Source organism: Amia ocellicauda, chromosome 2 (genome assembly GCF_036373705.1).
Source record: "Amia ocellicauda isolate fAmiCal2 chromosome 2, fAmiCal2.hap1, whole genome shotgun sequence".
Lineage (NCBI taxonomy): Eukaryota > Metazoa > Chordata > Actinopteri > Amiiformes > Amiidae > Amia > Amia ocellicauda.
Window position 1 is genome coordinate 3485784 of NC_089851.1, and position 21318 is coordinate 3507101.

At 42.1% G+C, this 21318-nt stretch overlaps 1 long non-coding RNA gene across 1 annotated transcript; it reads left to right on the top strand.

The window, feature by feature from the left end:
* The first annotated feature begins 280 nt into the window (after positions 1 to 280).
* LOC136762736 (uncharacterized) lies at positions 281 to 18215 on the top strand. The gene is made up of 7 exons (XR_010820883.1): positions 281 to 2557; positions 3439 to 3535; positions 7950 to 8033; positions 8915 to 9011; positions 13426 to 13509; positions 14391 to 14487; positions 17257 to 18215. It is a non-coding gene; the product is annotated as an uncharacterized LOC136762736 (long non-coding RNA).
* The last annotated feature ends 3103 nt before the right edge of the window (positions 18216 to 21318 follow it).

A 21318-nucleotide genomic window follows, 5' to 3' on the forward strand; every position in this document is an offset into this window, starting at 1 on the left:
GAATCAAGGCGCAGTCCGAGGAACTGTGCCTGCTGAGTTGGCGTCAGGCGGCTCTTCTCTCGATTGACCCGAAGGCCCAATTCAGAGAGGCGGCCTAAAATCAGGTCCGTGTGAATCCGAACCTGCTCCGTCGAGTGAGAACAAACCAGCCAGTCAAAAGGTGTGCCAGAGGCTGCTGGAACGCCTCAGGGGCGGGGCTCAGGTGGTGGAGGAGGCGGGGTTGGGCTGGGTCCCCTCCTACCACGAGCTGCCGTGGGCTGCAGGGGGCCAGGGCGGCGAGCCTGGGGGGGCGCCAGTGAGACGCTGGCGGAGATCCGGCCTGTGGCCTGGGAGCCGCGGTCGGAGGTCCTCCTCGCCGGCGAGCTGCCGCAGACGACCTGTGTTGCTGAGCCTGAGGTGACACCGGGTACACTCGGGCCAGCTGCAGGGACTGCTCCCTCTCCTGGAGGGTGCGCGAGAGCATCTCTTCCCTTTAAGAGAGTGCTCCTAATCTCAGCTCATTACCTGTATAAAAGACACCTGGGAGCCAGAAATATTGCTGATTGACAGGGGATCAAATACTTATTTCCCTCATTAACATGCAAATCTATTTATAACTTTTTTGAAATGCATTTTTCTGGATTTTTTTGTTGTTTTTCTGTCTCTCACTGTTAAAATACACCTACCATTAAAATTATAGACTGATCATTTCTTTGTCAGTTGGCAAACGTACAAAATCAGCAACTTTTTTCCCTCACTGTATATACACGGGAGCGCTGCGACACCAACCAAACGCAACCTTGCTGTTGCCGGACTGAACACTGTGTATACCAGGCACCAGGTGCTGGATACAAGCACCGCGTAGGCCCGTAGGTGGGCTGTAGTGCAGGCACAAGCCAGCGGAGGAGTGCCTCACGCGGGCGAGATCTCTTACGACACACCGCGGCTCCTGCTGTGGAGGAAAAAGCCCTGTGGACAAAAAAACAACAACACAGCAAGCAGTCGGAATATATATAGCACTATATAAACACGACTATTATTTTTAAAAGGCTCTTCTTGTGAACAAAACTGAAACCGAAAGCGCAGCCGGACCTCGGGTGCGCGGACGGGACAGAATCAGGATTAGCTATCAATAATAACTAAACACATACAAGACGGAGACGATGTGTACCGAAAACGGTGGTGAACAACATTATGAAGTGAGCCAGCCAGCCGAAATATGCAGTTTGAATGTTTATTACAAACACAGACACACAAAGCTTACGTTCCTGAGTCAAGCGAAAAGGCAAAAGGACGAACCTGTGCTGACATCACGTTTTATAGAACAGGAAGTGGGAAGGGACCTGTTCTGAGTGAAGTGCGCAGGGGCCAATGGCAGCTTTGATAGAGTGACGTTTCGATCAGGTTCCTGTGGAAGTGCGCAGAAACCCCTCCCCCTTGGGCAGTGATTCCGACTTGAAAGATAACTCCTTTATTACTTTGTTTTTACATTAACCTGGTATCCTGGTATAGGGATAGTGTGCCCATATTCTCAATATAAAGGGCAAGGCTGAACATCTGAAGAGAAAGAGGAGGTACTACAACCTAGTCCAGGGGTATGAGGGCCGCCAAGGCCCCCTTTGGGGTCCACAGGTGAAGCCCAAACTGTCATGTTTGACTGTTTCATTAGTGTATCTGGCACTATAAGGATATAAAATAAGCAGTGAACCTAATCAATAATCAGCCCCAGAGTGGGGTTGGCAATGCTCCGGGTTTGCTGGCTACAGCTCCGGAGTGGTATTTGTAATTTAAAACAATTTGCAGATTATGTTTTTCAATTTGACATTATGGACATTTTCTGTGTTGATCAGTGGCAAAAACTCCTGATTAAATCGATTCTGATTTAATGTTGTAACAATGAAAAGTGGAAAAGTCCAAGGGGGTGAATACTTTTGAGAGCCAGTGTAGATCTAGGGCTGCAGCAAAGGTAACAGCCAGAATAAGTCACAGCCTACGGGGTGCTTAGGGATGACATGCTACGCGACTACGCCACCTCTTTAGTACACCCACTTCTCTCCCCGGGCAGGCTCAACTGGACCCCAGAACATCACCACACAGAAGACAAGTTTTCAAAAAGTAACATTTTTTAATTAGCTAGGACAGGACATGAACACTTCAACATCATAACCATGAAGAAATTGGTATAGTCATATATAAAACCTAGTCTAAAATCACATTTAATAAAACATGGTGCTAAAACTACTAAAACCCCTACACAAAAATAACACAAAAGAAATTAGAAGGAACTAACTAAGAATTAATAAAACCCAATTTCCTTATCTACAATTCAAATAGCAGCTACCAGTAATTTTACAATCTCTTTTTCCATTCACAGGGAAGTGCAATAACGCAGGATGAATCCCCCTTCCTCTTAGAGGATGTAAGTATTAATTTCAAATCTCAGATTGCACAAACCCAAGCATGATTGTTTGCCATCTCTCCTTTTATGCCACAGACCCAAATCCGCAACTCAGAGACTGTAGAGAGCTGAAGCAGATATCAGTTTCTACACCCCAGCACAGGGATCCTTCTCCACAAGGTAAACAGCAAGAATATTACAAGAATATGTAAATATTACATCTTTGAAACTCTTTGGATATCTACTTTGTGTATGCTTCTTTCCTTTAACTATTCTGTTTTTCCAAGAAAGAAGGCAGAATACTTAACGCTCTGCAGACTTCTGTCATCTCCAGCAATGAAGTCTCCTTCTCCTTTCGCAATGTCCAGGTTCCAAGGGTTTCCTTTGTAATCCTTTTTCAAAATGTCATCCAAATGTCATCCATTCTGAACCGGTATTGAAGGGAGAACTGGTTGGAGATATTTTGGATGACATCCTTCATTTTAATAATGACTGTGAATGTTTCTCGTTAATTTCTGTCAGCCATTATTGCCTTGCCATCAGGCACGTACACAGATTACATTTTACAGTTTAGCCAGCATATGACCATATTCTTTGGAAACTCTGGGTTTGTTTTAAAAGTCAATGTGTTGTCTCCATCACCTTAATGTGGTTAAATCCCTCTGTGATACAGGCCATACAGACAGCATGAAGCAATTAACACTCTCAACAAGTAAGGTAATCAACCCAGTGGAAATCTTTACATGCGTGTCACCAATCTGCAGAAAGAGAGAATCTGACTGATTGTCATTCTTTAATTGTCATGTTTTGTTTTCCGTATGCCATGGCTGCCATTACAGTTTATTGACATGACACACCAGTGTGTTGGTCTGAGGGTCATAAGTTTCAATCCACAGGAACATTATCAGCCACTATATCAACCACAGAATTAAAAACCTGCTGCACTGTGACCCTGAGGGACCAGCTGTTTTACACACAGCTCAAACCAGTTCCTCTTTTGGCTGTTATTAACTCTGCGGTAGAGGATCTGGTGACACTGAGACCCACTGCTGTCTCTCCAGGGCAGCGACTCACAGCCTCTCTGCGGACCTGCTGTCCTGACAGGAACGGCTGCTGCTCTGCTCCTCTTCCTGCTGCCGCTCCTCTCTCAACTCCCAGGTAAAAGACATTCATTCAAGAGACACATTTGCAGGAGTTTCTCACTTTACACTTTACATCACACAATGTTCACTGCAGTCTTTCTTTAATTGCCTCTTGTTCAGTTATTCTTTTGCCATCAGCCATTTGTGACAGTGTCCATTTTCCTTTGAAACAACTAAATGAAATAACCATGGATTTAACATGGGATATATCCTGTGTCTTAGTCTAGGTTTGTTAAGAACAAAATATAGAATAATTATCTTCTTGATTTTTAAGAGAATGGCTGTCCATCTTTAGAGTGTGGAGGTCTGCTGAGGGATTTGAGGTGTAAGAATTTATGAGGTCTGGAGTAAAAGGTAGTTGAAATGCCTAAAACAAGTAAACAGCCTTCGAGATAATGGTGAGTGGTGAAAATCAGAGATAACGGTCTTAAACTATGAAGAATAAGTGTGTAAAAGTGTGTGTCTCTTCTAGCAGGAATCTGTGAGGAAAATCACATGTATTGTACTATATTGGTCTACAATTTTAGAAAAGCAAACCCTGAAGGTATGAGGTGGCACTTAGAAGAGTTAGACTGGAGCACACTGGATACAGATTCAGTTGAAAATGGATGGGTATATTTTAAGAATATACTACTTGAGGCTCAGGAGAAATTTGTACCAAAACTTAGCAAATTGAGGAACAAAAAACACTGGTTTAATAGAGGTATGCAAAAAAATATAAAGAGGAAGAAAATGTTGTATAGCGCATACAAAAAGGATGGTGACGAAACAAAATATATAGAATATGTTGAGCTGCAAAGAGATCTTAAGAAAGGGATCAGGAAAGCAAAGAGGGAAATAGAAAGAAACATTGTTCTTGGAGCTAAAACTAATGCAAAGAGCTTTTTTCAATATTACAACAGCAAGCGGTCAATAAAGGAGGAGGTGAAACAGATAAAGGGCAAAAATGGAGGTATCTTGGAAAACGAACAAGATGTGGCAAATATTCTAAATGAGTATTTCACAGAGGTTTTTACAAAAGAAAAGACAGATGACATGCCACAGGTTGACAATCAGTCCAGTCAAACCATAAGAGAGATCAGGATGAATGAGGAGGAGGTACTAAAGGGACTAGCAGAATTAAAAACAAACAAATCACCTGGGCCAGATGGGATATTTCCAACAGTACTTAAAGAAATGAGGGAAATTATTTATAGGCCGCTAACTCGATTATTCCAAATGACACTTAGAACAGGGGATGTGCCCAGTGACTGGAAGACAGCAAATGTCAAACCAATCCACAAGAAAGGGGACAAAACTGAGCCAGGAAATTACAGACCAATCAGTCTCACCTGCATCACCTGTAAAATGTTGGAAAAAATGATTAGACAGAAAATAGAGGAGCATCTCAATGAAAACCATATTCTTGGAGATAGTCAACATGGGTTTAGACGAGGCAGATCATGTCTTACTAACTTACTAATTTTTTTTTAACATGCAACTGCAGCTGTAGATCGTGTGAAAGCATATGATATGATATACTTAGATTTTCAGAAAGCTTTTAATATGTTTTAAGGTGTGTATTTGGCTGATCTGAAAATTAATATTGTATAACATTTCAAATGATGCCTCCGTGGAGGAGGGCGATCAGGTCTGCGAACCAGAATCTGCGAGGCCACCTCCCCGAGAGAGGAAGTCCGCCGCCATGTTGGACAGGCCTGGGAGGTGAACTGCTCTGATGGACCGGAACCGTGGTACAGTACAGTCTGCACAACCTGAGACTTCCTTGCCTGTTGATATAGGCAACCACCGCTGTGTTGTCCATCCGGACCAGCAGATGTCTGTCCCGCAGGCCACTAGGAGGCCCAGCAGCCTCTGGCAAAGGGACACCCTCACACAAGCTCTCAGTCGGAAGAGGGAGAGACACGTGTGAATTGAGGCAATTCTCTCTGGTGCCAGCGTGGCGAGCATGGCAACGGAATCAAGGCGCAGTCCGAGGAACTGTGCCTGCTGAGTTGGCGTCAGGCGGCTCTTCTCTCGATTGACCCGAAGGCCCAATTCAGAGAGGCGGCCTAAAATCAGGTCCGTGTGAATCCGAACCTGCTCCGTCGAGTGAGAACAAACCAGCCAGTCAAAAGGTGTGCCAGAGGCTGCTGGAACGCCTCAGGGGCGGGGCTCAGGTGGTGGAGGAGGCGGGGTTGGGCTGGGTCCCCTCCTACCACGAGCTGCCGTGGGCTGCAGGGGGCCAGGGCGGCGAGCCTGGGGGGGCGCCAGTGAGACGCTGGCGGAGATCCGGCCTGTGGCCTGGGAGCCGCGGTCGGAGGTCCTCCTCGCCGGCGAGCTGCCGCAGACGACCTGTGTTGCTGAGCCTGAGGTGACACCGGGTACACTCGGGCCAGCTGCAGGGACTGCTCCCTCTCCTGGAGGGTGCGCGAGAGCATCTCTTCCCTTTAAGAGAGTGCTCCTAATCTCAGCTCATTACCTGTATAAAAGACACCTGGGAGCCAGAAATATTGCTGATTGACAGGGGATCAAATACTTATTTCCCTCATTAACATGCAAATCTATTTATAACTTTTTTGAAATGCATTTTTCTGGATTTTTTTGTTGTTTTTCTGTCTCTCACTGTTAAAATACACCTACCATTAAAATTATAGACTGATCATTTCTTTGTCAGTTGGCAAACGTACAAAATCAGCAACTTTTTTCCCTCACTGTATATACACGGGAGCGCTGCGACACCAACCAAACGCAACCTTGCTGTTGCCGGACTGAACACTGTGTATACCAGGCACCAGGTGCTGGATACAAGCACCGCGTAGGCCCGTAGGTGGGCTGTAGTGCAGGCACAAGCCAGCGGAGGAGTGCCTCACGCGGGCGAGATCTCTTACGACACACCGCGGCTCCTGCTGTGGAGGAAAAAGCCCTGTGGACAAAAAAACAACAACACAGCAAGCAGTCGGAATATATATAGCACTATATAAACACGACTATTATTTTTAAAAGGCTCTTCTTGTGAACAAAACTGAAACCGAAAGCGCAGCCGGACCTCGGGTGCGCGGACGGGACAGAATCAGGATTAGCTATCAATAATAACTAAACACATACAAGACGGAGACGATGTGTACCGAAAACGGTGGTGAACAACATTATGAAGTGAGCCAGCCAGCCGAAATATGCAGTTTGAATGTTTATTACAAACACAGACACACAAAGCTTACGTTCCTGAGTCAAGCGAAAAGGCAAAAGGACGAACCTGTGCTGACATCACGTTTTATAGAACAGGAAGTGGGAAGGGACCTGTTCTGAGTGAAGTGCGCAGGGGCCAATGGCAGCTTTGATAGAGTGACGTTTCGATCAGGTTCCTGTGGAAGTGCGCAGAAACCCCTCCCCCTTGGGCAGTGATTCCGACTTGAAAGATAACTCCTTTATTACTTTGTTTTTACATTAACCTGGTATCCTGGTATAGGGATAGTGTGCCCATATTCTCAATATAAAGGGCAAGGCTGAACATCTGAAGAGAAAGAGGAGGTACTACAACCTAGTCCAGGGGTATGAGGGCCGCCAAGGCCCCCTTTGGGGTCCACAGGTGAAGCCCAAACTGTCATGTTTGACTGTTTCATTAGTGTATCTGGCACTATAAGGATATAAAATAAGCAGTGAACCTAATCAATAATCAGCCCCAGAGTGGGGTTGGCAATGCTCCGGGTTTGCTGGCTACAGCTCCGGAGTGGTATTTGTAATTTAAAACAATTTGCAGATTATGTTTTTCAATTTGACATTATGGACATTTTCTGTGTTGATCAGTGGCAAAAACTCCTGATTAAATCGATTCTGATTTAATGTTGTAACAATGAAAAGTGGAAAAGTCCAAGGGGGTGAATACTTTTGAGAGCCAGTGTAGATCTAGGGCTGCAGCAAAGGTAACAGCCAGAATAAGTCACAGCCTACGGGGTGCTTAGGGATGACATGCTACGCGACTACGCCACCTCTTTAGTACACCCACTTCTCTCCCCGGGCAGGCTCAACTGGACCCCAGAACATCACCACACAGAAGACAAGTTTTCAAAAAGTAACATTTTTTAATTAGCTAGGACAGGACATGAACACTTCAACATCATAACCATGAAGAAATTGGTATAGTCATATATAAAACCTAGTCTAAAATCACATTTAATAAAACATGGTGCTAAAACTACTAAAACCTCTACACAAAAATAACACAAAAGAAATTAGAAGGAACTAACTAAGAATTAATAAAACCCAATTTCCTTATCTACAATTCAAATAGCAGCTACCAGTAATTTTACAATCTCTTTTTCCATTCACAGGGAAGTGCAATAACGCAGGATGAATCCCCCTTCCTCTTAGAGGATGTAAGTATTAATTTCAAATCTCAGATTGCACAAACCCAAGCATGATTGTTTGCCATCTCTCCTTTTATGCCACAGACCCAAATCCGCAACTCAGAGACTGTAGAGAGCTGAAGCAGATATCAGTTTCTACACCCCAGCACAGGGATCCTTCTCCACAAGGTAAACAGCAAGAATATTACAAGAATATGTAAATATTACATCTTTGAAACTCTTTGGATATCTACTTTGTGTATGCTTCTTTCCTTTAACTATTCTGTTTTTCCAAGAAAGAAGGCAGAATACTTAACGCTCTGTAGACTTCTGTCATCTCCAGCAATGAAGTCTCCTTCTCCTTTCGCAATGTCCAGGTTCCAAGGGTTTCCTTTGTAATCCTTTTTCAAAATGTCATCCAAATGTCATCCATTCTGAACCGGTATTGAAGGGAGAACTGGTTGGAGATATTTTGGATGACATCCTTCATTTTAATAATGACTGTGAATGTTTCTCGTTAATTTCTGTCAGCCATTATTGCCTTGCCATCAGGCACGTACACAGATTACATTTTACAGTTTAGCCAGCATATGACCATATTCTTTGGAAACTCTGGGTTTGTTTTAAAAGTCAATGTGTTGTCTCCATCACCTTAATGTGGTTAAATCCCTCTGTGATACAGGCCATACAGACAGCATGAAGCAATTAACACTCTCAACAAGTAAGGTAATCAACCCAGTGGAAATCTTTACATGCGTGTCACCAATCTGCAGAAAGAGAGAATCTGACTGATTGTCATTCTTTAATTGTCATGTTTTGTTTTCCGTATGCCATGGCTGCCATTACAGTTTATTGACATGACACACCAGTGTGTTGGTCTGAGGGTCATAAGTTTCAATCCACAGGAACATTATCAGCCACTATATCAACCACAGAATTAAAAACCTGCTGCACTGTGACCCTGAGGGACCAGCTGTTTTACACACAGCTCAAACCAGTTCCTCTTTTGGCTGTTATTAACTCTGCGGTAGAGGATCTGGTGACACTGAGACCCACTGCTGTCTCTCCAGGGCAGCGACTCACAGCCTCTCTGCGGACCTGCTGTCCTGACAGGAACGGCTGCTGCTCTGCTCCTCTTCCTGCTGCCGCTCCTCTCTCAACTCCCAGGTAAAAGACATTCATTCAAGAGACACATTTGCAGGAGTTTCTCACTTTACACTTTACATCACACAATGTTCACTGCAGTCTTTCTTTAATTGCCTCTTGTTCAGTTATTCTTTTGCCATCAGCCATTTGTGACAGTGTCCATTTTCCTTTGAAACAACTAAATGAAATAACCATGGATTTAACATGGGATATATCCTGTGTCTTAGTCTAGGTTTGTTAAGAACAAAATATAGAATAATTATCTTCTTGATTTTTAAGAGAATGGCTGTCCATCTTTAGAGTGTGGAGGTCTGCTGAGGGATTTGAGGTGTAAGAATTTATGAGGTCTGGAGTAAAAGGTAGTTGAAATGCCTAAAACAAGTAAACAGCCTTCGAGATAATGGTGAGTGGTGAAAATCAGAGATAACGGTCTTAAACTATGAAGAATAAGTGTGTAAAAGTGTGTGTCTCTTCTAGCAGGAATCTGTGAGGAAAATCACATGTATTGTACTATATTGGTCTACAATTTTAGAAAAGCAAACCCTGAAGGTATGAGGTGGCACTTAGAAGAGTTAGACTGGAGCACACTGGATACAGATTCAGTTGAAAATGGATGGGTATATTTTAAGAATATACTACTTGAGGCTCAGGAGAAATTTGTACCAAAACTTAGCAAATTGAGGAACAAAAAACACTGGTTTAATAGAGGTATGCAAAAAAATATAAAGAGGAAGAAAATGTTGTATAGCGCATACAAAAAGGATGGTGACGAAACAAAATATATAGAATATGTTGAGCTGCAAAGAGATCTTAAGAAAGGGATCAGGAAAGCAAAGAGGGAAATAGAAAGAAACATTGTTCTTGGAGCTAAAACTAATGCAAAGAGCTTTTTTCAATATTACAACAGCAAGCGGTCAATAAAGGAGGAGGTGAAACAGATAAAGGGCAAAAATGGAGGTATCTTGGAAAACGAACAAGATGTGGCAAATATTCTAAATGAGTATTTCACAGAGGTTTTTACAAAAGAAAAGACAGATGACATGCCACAGGTTGACAATCAGTCCAGTCAAACCATAAGAGAGATCAGGATGAATGAGGAGGAGGTACTAAAGGGACTAGCAGAATTAAAAACAAACAAATCACCTGGGCCAGATGGGATATTTCCAACAGTACTTAAAGAAATGAGGGAAATTATTTATAGGCCGCTAACTCGATTATTCCAAATGACACTTAGAACAGGGGATGTGCCCAGTGACTGGAAGACAGCAAATGTCAAACCAATCCACAAGAAAGGGGACAAAACTGAGCCAGGAAATTACAGACCAATCAGTCTCACCTGCATCACCTGTAAAATGTTGGAAAAAATGATTAGACAGAAAATAGAGGAGCATCTCAATGAAAACCATATTCTTGGAGATAGTCAACATGGGTTTAGACGAGGCAGATCATGTCTTACTAACTTACTAATTTTTTTTTAACATGCAACTGCAGCTGTAGATCGTGTGAAAGCATATGATATGATATACTTAGATTTTCAGAAAGCTTTTAATATGTTTTAAGGTGTGTATTTGGCTGATCTGAAAATTAATATTGTATAACATTTCAAATGATGCCTCCGTGGAGGAGGGCGATCAGGTCTGCGAACCAGAATCTGCGAGGCCACCTCCCCGAGAGAGGAAGTCCGCCGCCATGTTGGACAGGCCTGGGAGGTGAACTGCTCTGATGGACCGGAACCGTGGTACAGTACAGTCTGCACAACCTGAGACTTCCTTGCCTGTTGATATAGGCAACCACCGCTGTGTTGTCCATCCGGACCAGCAGATGTCTGTCCCGCAGGCCACTAGGAGGCCCAGCAGCCTCTGGCAAAGGGACACCCTCACACAAGCTCTCAGTCGGAAGAGGGAGAGACACGTGTGAATTGAGGCAATTCTCTCTGGTGCCAGCGTGGCGAGCATGGCAACGGAATCAAGGCGCAGTCCGAGGAACTGTGCCTGCTGAGTTGGCGTCAGGCGGCTCTTCTCTCGATTGACCCGAAGGCCCAATTCAGAGAGGCGGCCTAAAATCAGGTCCGTGTGAATCCGAACCTGCTCCGTCGAGTGAGAACAAACCAGCCAGTCAAAAGGTGTGCCAGAGGCTGCTGGAACGCCTCAGGGGCGGGGCTCAGGTGGTGGAGGAGGCGGGGTTGGGCTGGGTCCCCTCCTACCACGAGCTGCCGTGGGCTGCAGGGGGCCAGGGCGGCGAGCCTGGGGGGGCGCCAGTGAGACGCTGGCGGAGATCCGGCCTGTGGCCTGGGAGCCGCGGTCGGAGGTCCTCCTCGCCGGCGAGCTGCCGCAGACGACCTGTGTTGCTGAGCCTGAGGTGACACCGGGTACACTCGGGCCAGCTGCAGGGACTGCTCCCTCTCCTGGAGGGTGCGCGAGAGCATCTCTTCCCTTTAAGAGAGTGCTCCTAATCTCAGCTCATTACCTGTATAAAAGACACCTGGGAGCCAGAAATATTGCTGATTGACAGGGGATCAAATACTTATTTCCCTCATTAACATGCAAATCTATTTATAACTTTTTTGAAATGCATTTTTCTGGATTTTTTTGTTGTTTTTCTGTCTCTCACTGTTAAAATACACCTACCATTAAAATTATAGACTGATCATTTCTTTGTCAGTTGGCAAACGTACAAAATCAGCAACTTTTTTCCCTCACTGTATATACACGGGAGCGCTGCGACACCAACCAAACGCAACCTTGCTGTTGCCGGACTGAACACTGTGTATACCAGGCACCAGGTGCTGGATACAAGCACCGCGTAGGCCCGTAGGTGGGCTGTAGTGCAGGCACAAGCCAGCGGAGGAGTGCCTCACGCGGGCGAGATCTCTTACGACACACCGCGGCTCCTGCTGTGGAGGAAAAAGCCCTGTGGACAAAAAAACAACAACACAGCAAGCAGTCGGAATATATATAGCACTATATAAACACGACTATTATTTTTAAAAGGCTCTTCTTGTGAACAAAACTGAAACCGAAAGCGCAGCCGGACCTCGGGTGCGCGGACGGGACAGAATCAGGATTAGCTATCAATAATAACTAAACACATACAAGACGGAGACGATGTGTACCGAAAACGGTGGTGAACAACATTATGAAGTGAGCCAGCCAGCCGAAATATGCAGTTTGAATGTTTATTACAAACACAGACACACAAAGCTTACGTTCCTGAGTCAAGCGAAAAGGCAAAAGGACGAACCTGTGCTGACATCACGTTTTATAGAACAGGAAGTGGGAAGGGACCTGTTCTGAGTGAAGTGCGCAGGGGCCAATGGCAGCTTTGATAGAGTGACGTTTCGATCAGGTTCCTGTGGAAGTGCGCAGAAACCCCTCCCCCTTGGGCAGTGATTCCGACTTGAAAGATAACTCCTTTATTACTTTGTTTTTACATTAACCTGGTATCCTGGTATAGGGATAGTGTGCCCATATTCTCAATATAAAGGGCAAGGCTGAACATCTGAAGAGAAAGAGGAGGTACTACAACCTAGTCCAGGGGTATGAGGGCCGCCAAGGCCCCCTTTGGGGTCCACAGGTGAAGCCCAAACTGTCATGTTTGACTGTTTCATTAGTGTATCTGGCACTATAAGGATATAAAATAAGCAGTGAACCTAATCAATAATCAGCCCCAGAGTGGGGTTGGCAATGCTCCGGGTTTGCTGGCTACAGCTCCGGAGTGGTATTTGTAATTTAAAACAATTTGCAGATTATGTTTTTCAATTTGACATTATGGACATTTTCTGTGTTGATCAGTGGCAAAAACTCCTGATTAAATCGATTCTGATTTAATGTTGTAACAATGAAAAGTGGAAAAGTCCAAGGGGGTGAATACTTTTGAGAGCCAGTGTAGATCTAGGGCTGCAGCAAAGGTAACAGCCAGAATAAGTCACAGCCTACGGGGTGCTTAGGGATGACATGCTACGCGACTACGCCACCTCTTTAGTACACCCACTTCTCTCCCCGGGCAGGCTCAACTGGACCCCAGAACATCACCACACAGAAGACAAGTTTTCAAAAAGTAACATTTTTTAATTAGCTAGGACAGGACATGAACACTTCAACATCATAACCATGAAGAAATTGGTATAGTCATATATAAAACCTAGTCTAAAATCACATTTAATAAAACATGGTGCTAAAACTACTAAAACCTCTACACAAAAATAACACAAAAGAAATTAGAAGGAACTAACTAAGAATTAATAAAACCCAATTTCCTTATCTACAATTCAAATAGCAGCTACCAGTAATTTTACAATCTCTTTTTCCATTCACAGGGAAGTGCAATAACGCAGGATGAATCCCCCTTCCTCTTAGAGGATGTAAGTATTAATTTCAAATCTCAGATTGCACAAACCCAAGCATGATTGTTTGCCATCTCTCCTTTTATGCCACAGACCCAAATCCGCAACTCAGAGACTGTAGAGAGCTGAAGCAGATATCAGTTTCTACACCCCAGCACAGGGATCCTTCTCCACAAGGTAAACAGCAAGAATATTACAAGAATATGTAAATATTACATCTTTGAAACTCTTTGGATATCTACTTTGTGTATGCTTCTTTCCTTTAACTATTCTGTTTTTCCAAGAAAGAAGGCAGAATACTTAACGCTCTGTAGACTTCTGTCATCTCCAGCAATGAAGTCTCCTTCTCCTTTCGCAATGTCCAGGTTCCAAGGGTTTCCTTTGTAATCCTTTTTCAAAATGTCATCCAAATGTCATCCATTCTGAACCGGTATTGAAGGGAGAACTGGTTGGAGATATTTTGGATGACATCCTTCATTTTAATAATGACTGTGAATGTTTCTCGTTAATTTCTGTCAGCCATTATTGCCTTGCCATCAGGCACGTACACAGATTACATTTTACAGTTTAGCCAGCATATGACCATATTCTTTGGAAACTCTGGGTTTGTTTTAAAAGTCAATGTGTTGTCTCCATCACCTTAATGTGGTTAAATCCCTCTGTGATACAGGCCATACAGACAGCATGAAGCAATTAACACTCTCAACAAGTAAGGTAATCAACCCAGTGGAAATCTTTACATGCGTGTCACCAATCTGCAGAAAGAGAGAATCTGACTGATTGTCATTCTTTAATTGTCATGTTTTGTTTTCCGTATGCCATGGCTGCCATTACAGTTTATTGACATGACACACCAGTGTGTTGGTCTGAGGGTCATAAGTTTCAATCCACAGGAACATTATCAGCCACTATATCAACCACAGAATTAAAAACCTGCTGCACTGTGACCCTGAGGGACCAGCTGTTTTACACACAGCTCAAACCAGTTCCTCTTTTGGCTGTTATTAACTCTGCGGTAGAGGATCTGGTGACACTGAGACCCACTGCTGTCTCTCCAGGGCAGCGACTCACAGCCTCTCTGCGGACCTGCTGTCCTGACAGGAACGGCTGCTGCTCTGCTCCTCTTCCTGCTGCCGCTCCTCTCTCAACTCCCAGGTAAAAGACATTCATTCAAGAGACACATTTGCAGGAGTTTCTCACTTTACACTTTACATCACACAATGTTCACTGCAGTCTTTCTTTAATTGCCTCTTGTTCAGTTATTCTTTTGCCATCAGCCATTTGTGACAGTGTCCATTTTCCTTTGAAACAACTAAATGAAATAACCATGGATTTAACATGGGATATATCCTGTGTCTTAGTCTAGGTTTGTTAAGAACAAAATATAGAATAATTATCTTCTTGATTTTTAAGAGAATGGCTGTCCATCTTTAGAGTGTGGAGGTCTGCTGAGGGATTTGAGGTGTAAGAATTTATGAGGTCTGGAGTAAAAGGTAGTTGAAATGCCTAAAACAAGTAAACAGCCTTCGAGATAATGGTGAGTGGTGAAAATCAGAGATAACGGTCTTAAACTATGAAGAATAAGTGTGTAAAAGTGTGTGTCTCTTCTAGCAGGAATCTGTGAGGAAAATCACATGTATTGTACTATATTGGTCTACAATTTTAGAAAAGCAAACCCTGAAGGTATGAGGTGGCACTTAGAAGAGTTAGACTGGAGCACACTGGATACAGATTCAGTTGAAAATGGATGGGTATATTTTAAGAATATACTACTTGAGGCTCAGGAGAAATTTGTACCAAAACTTAGCAAATTGAGGAACAAAAAACACTGGTTTAATAGAGGTATGCAAAAAAATATAAAGAGGAAGAAAATGTTGTATAGCGCATACAAAAAGGATGGTGACGAAACAAAATATATAGAATATGTTGAGCTGCAAAGAGATCTTAAGAAAGGGATCAGGAAAGCAAAGAGGGAAATAGAAAGAAACATTGTTCTTGGAGCTAAAACTAATGCAAAGAGCTTTTTTCAATATTACAACAGCAAGCGGTCAATAAAGGAGGAGGTGAAACAGATAAAGGGCAAAAATGGAGGTATCTTGGAAAACGAACAAGATGTGGCAAATATTCTAAATGAGTATTTCACAGAGGTTTTTACAAAAGAAAAGACAGATGACATGCCACAGGTTGACAATCAGTCCAGTCAAACCATAAGAGAGATCAGGATGAATGAGGAGGAGGTACTAAAGGGACTAGCAGAATTAAAAACAAACAAATCACCTGGGCCAGATGGGATATTTCCAACAGTACTTAAAGAAATGAGGGAAATTATTTATAGGCCGCTAACTCGATTATTCCAAATGACACTTAGAACAGGGGATGTGCCCAGTGACTGGAAGACAGCAAATGTCAAACCAATCCACAAGAAAGGGGACAAAACTGAGCCAGGAAATTACAGACCAATCAGTCTCACCTGCATCACCTGTAAAATGTTGGAAAAAATGATTAGACAGAAAATAGAGGAGCATCTCAATGAAAACCATATTCTTGGAGATAGTCAACATGGGTTTAGACGAGGCAGATCATGTCTTACTAACTTACTAATTTTTTTTTAACATGCAACTGCAGCTGTAGATCGTGTGAAAGCATATGATATGATATACTTAGATTTTCAGAAAGCTTTTAATATGTTTTAAGGTGTGTATTTGGCTGATCTGAAAATTAATATTGTATAACATTTCAAATGATGCCTCATTGCATATATATATATATATATATATATATGCATTTTAAACACGTCAATGCTCATTTGTAATTCAGCAAGAGCTATTGACAGACAAAGAGCAATTTGACACTGTTTTAATAAGCAGATAAGATTTTAAAAAATAATCCCCTATTAAAATAACTCAGGATTTTCTGTTGCAATTTCAATATATGGCATGAAAATTTGTTACTATGAGTGAATTCAATATTTATTTTGCTTCTATATCCTTAGACATTATTTGTAATCATCTCTCATCTAGATTAGTATTACTTTAGGGGAGACCATTTTGGCTATTTTTATTAATAAAGGGTAAACGTTTTCGAACAGTAGAGCATCAGGGGAAGTTCCCTGATATTCTCAAAGTTTTACAGGAAGCAAGTTATATTTATACAATCTGGTTATGCTTCCTCTATGGCAAATTCACTCCAATGGTCTTAAACATCTGGGGTGTCATCCTGCATTGGAGGATGGTATCTAGGCAGACGGTATTCATACAAGATCGTGTACATAGTTTAGATATTGCAACATATGTCCCCTTTGCCCTACTTAGACAACTTGTTATTGTAATTTGGGATTTTTGCTAGTACAGCAGAATATATTTTTGGTTAGTGGAAAAATACCGACTGAACAGTACTTCTTTATGCAGTATACAATGTTATTAAAAACAAGAACATGGTATGGACACGACGTGTTTTTTATAAACACTGTTATTTTGAACTACTGTATAAGTTTCCTTTTATCAGTAAAATGCAGTATTTTTAACTGTATTGCATATCCATTGAGTTCAACTTGGGCACATTTCCAAATGAATCAATATTACTATCTAAACCTGAAAAGTAGACCATTTTGTTTTTCAACAGTTAATTTTAAATGGCTGTAAAGAAAAGGCATAAACTGAACAAAAATAATACAACATGCACAAATATACACTTTTGAGTAAAAACTGAGAAAGATCTCTTGTTTATAAAGGCAGTTTTATTTCTTCTTGGATTTGCCCTTCTTATCATTTTCATTCAATGCACTCATTCAGTCTCAATGCACCCCTAATACTACAGGAGCTGATTTCAACTGTCAAAACAATTGATTAGGAATAACTGATTGAAGGTGACACGGGTGTAATTAAAAATGTATCAGTAATTTGTAAGTTGTGAACCTTCCTCCAGATCATATTGCTTGAGAAATGGGCTTGCAGTGGCATCACACAGGAGCTGTAGCAGACAAATGCTCTGAGGTCTTTCTCCCAGTTTATGCAGCATGAAGATCACGACACAAACTGACTGCAGCTTTGAGAGGTTCTCTCATGAAATCCCTTCACCTTCAGACCGGCCCCTTTCACAGGTCTTTCTCTATATATTACTATTATTTACTATGATACAGATTACTTTTATTTACTGAAATTTACCTAATCATACTATTATCAATGATTTTCTTTTTATGTATTCATTTAATAATTTAAATGATGTTTAATCTAAGTATTTTTTTTTTTTTACTTTATTATCCATAAATATGATTTCCTGTTTATATGTATAAATCACATCACATGCTTTGGCAATACTTGTATACAAATGAGAGTAGTAGCACCCACAGGACACACACAATTTAAAAAGACAAATGTCAGGAGAACACCTCCCCACACCTAGATGAAAGAATGCCAGAGCTCCCACAATGAACATATATCAGATTATGACTCAACAAAGTCAAAACAATAAAATAATTGTTGGGGTAAAAATTGCTTTCCAGTAAGATACTAGTTAAAACTTGCTCTTAAAAGGGTTTCTTTGTTCTTATTTCTCTGCTCAGACTTATCTGTGTGGCAGATAGAGATAATTTACTGCTGTGGACATTCTTTAGTTAACGAACCAAAACTATATAACATGTTCTTATCAGTATAGTGTGTGCTGTGTCCTTGGTACCAGCGCTTCCATGTCTGGATGAAATATTGTTTCCCCAATTAGAAAGAATACCTTATCAATTATTGCTTCCTGTGTCTCGGAACTGCCCCGGGACATATGCCAAGAAAATATCATCCAGGTTCGGGACTGCCCCAAACCTCCTTTGAAATATTGCTTGTAGATGTATAAAAGGCTGTATGAAACTTTCAATAAACGAAGATAAACGAACAGACATTGTGTCAGTGACTTTACTTCCCGGGCCTGTCTCCTGTTGAAAAGCCTCATCTGTTACTGGAAGCGCTAACTGGGGTGCCTGATTCACTGGGGAATCCGAAGGGTTGCTTCAACTGAAGCTTTGGTACTGTAACAATAATACATCAGAATAAAAATAATACATCATAGTGGGGGGTGGGGGGGGGGGGGTGCGCACTGTCTAGTGTCCATCACTATGCCTAACGGAGACCATTAACTTGGCCAACATTACTGTGGTTCCCACAAAACACGTAATCAAAGTAAGTCCAAGGTCGTGGTTGAGCGGTAAAGCCAGAGGTCGAGGATACAAAGGTTTGCACAAGGCATAAGTTGACTGCTTGGTGATGGGAGGGGTGACTGATATGGAGAGGGTGATGGCGACCTCTGGTGGGGACATGTGGAGGTGCATTAAACTGTGGTTGTCACACTTGCAAATCTAATGTGGGTTACAATTACATATCAAAATATAAAATCCTTAATTTGCATTTTATACACCTATTGACAGAATATTTCATTCTTTATTTCTTATATTATTTCTTAAACACAACAATACAAAATTTACATTTTAAATAAAAATAATTTGGGATCAACATACCTGCAAGACAATAATTTGGAAACAGATATAATGCAAAATATAATAATCAATAATAAACAAACCATATAAAAAACTGTATTTAAGTTAGGCCTAAGACCTGTAAAGGCTTTGCAGTTTATGCTACTGGTGAGAACAAACATACATACAAATAAAAAATACACATTCAAAACCTTATGTGCCATCTCTAACGCAATAACGATATAACTATAATGCACTGATTTTGAAGATTTCATGCATAAATGACTGTTAACAAAATTAAAAAACAAGTAATTGTGAGGATGATGCAGAATGCAGCCCACCTCTTCCCAGTGTGTACAGCAAATGGGAAGATGTTCCTGCACACGAGAATGATAAATGCAGCGAGGCAGTTCTTACTCCCTTTAAACACCACTTGGTGTCGCTTTTGACAACACTTAGGAAACTTCTAGGACAGGATGTTCATTGAATTCAATTCTGTTGCACTCAGAGGAAGGACAAGTGAATTTCCAGACAAAGCAGAGCAGTCGGATGGGTAGAAAGATCTCAGTATCATTAAGGCAGAGAAGGAAGTCCAGCCAGAGAAACTGACTGCAGCGAGTCCCAGATGAGTAAGAGAGGTGCTGTAACAACAGCTACTCAGTTCATTGGATCTTGTCCCAGCCCTGTTAAATGGTTCAAGTTTACATTCACATGGCATTCACCACACCTGTACAATATACAATTCTAACAGTTACTCATTAACACTTGTTACTAAGCACTGACATTAACAATTCACTTTTTAATTACATGTTATGTTTCAGTAAGTGTTTCAGGTGTCACTGTGACCCTGTACTGGAAGCTTCTAGGAAACTTTAAGCTTCTGGAAGTGTCTAGCAACCAGACTTTTTTCAGGTCTGAAGGGAATGTCCTACTGAGAGACTGAGGGACCTGAACCTTTTCACCCTGGAACAGAGGAGACTACGAGGGGACTTGATTCAAGTCTTCGAAATCATGAAAGGCATCGACCACATCAAACCAGAGGAGCTTTTCCAGATCAGCAGGGACACAAGCACCCGGGGACACAAATGGAAATTGGGCTTCAAGGCATTCAAGACAGAAAACAGGAGACACTTCTTCACACAGAGAGGCATCACAATCTGAACAAACTCCCCAGCGATGTGGCTGAAGAGACAATTTGGGAGCATTCAAAAACAGACTGGATAGGATCCTTGGATCACTTAGTTATTAATGGACACCAAATGAGCACGATGGGGCGAATGGCCTCATTTGGACACTTTCTTATGTTCTTTTGTTCTGAGCATTTTGAAGATGAATCGATACCTGGATATGTATCCAGGCTGCTTTAAATGCTGAATGTGTCTGTCCTTAAAAAGTAACCTCTATATATTAGTATTTCTTCCTCATCAATCTGCTGTATGGAAGCCTGGAGAGAGAGAGAGAGAGAGAGAGAGAGAGAGAGAGAGATAAATGGGAGAAGTGAGCAGCAGAGCGGGGAGAGAAAGCCTGTCCCACAGCTCCACTGAGACTCCAACAGTGTGGACAGTCCGGGTCATAGAGCAGACCAGACTGTCACGACACTGTGGCAAGATAAATATCCGTGTGGTACAAGGGATTCACGAACAAGACTGTTGAGAAGGCAGACCGGCTTGATTGCCATTGCTAGGGCTGAGCTGTTGCTCCTGCACTCTCCTGCATTCTTGCTGCTTGCTGGCAGTGTCTACTGAGAGGAAATAGGAAAGACTGAATTAAATAGATTTACTTATTAACTGTTTATTAACCCTTATTAAGGGCAATTAGAGGTACCTGTGTTAGTGGTGATTAGGGTACCTGTGTTAGGGGTGATTAGGGGGTCTCCAACCTCCATAATCAGGAGTGGTGCAGTCAGGACTACGGTGGTCACTGTCACCTGTGACACCTAGTGAACAATATAATCAGTGATAAAGAGAGCTTCTGTCAGTCTGTGTTCATAGGCAACTTTATCTAGGTTTTATATTTTTTCCCCACTTATATGTCCTGTCAGGCACAGGCGCTGAGTTTTGAAATTCCCAGTGTTTTCTCTGGTAAGAGTGGGGGGGGGGGGGAAGTCTTCGTGCCCTGTGTTCCTGTAAATAAAGATTTGTATTAATAGCAAGGGTAAACAGCCAGACTAATGTTTTTAGATGTATTCATTATTATTTTGAAAGTTTAACACTGAAAATTACTTCATTCTAAACCGGTATTGAAGGGAGATATTTTGGATGACATTCTTCATTTTAATAATGACCGTGAATGTCTCTGATTAATTTGTCAGGCATTACTGCCTTGGCATCAGGCATGTATACAGATTACATTTGTCAGGACACTTTAGCCAGTACATGACCATATTCTTTGGAAACTCTGATTTGTTTTAAAAGTCAATGTGTGGTCTCCATCACCTTAATGTGGTTAAATCCCTCTGTGATACAGGCCATACACACAGCATGCAGCAATTAACATTCTCAACAAGTAAGGTAATCAACCCAGTGGAA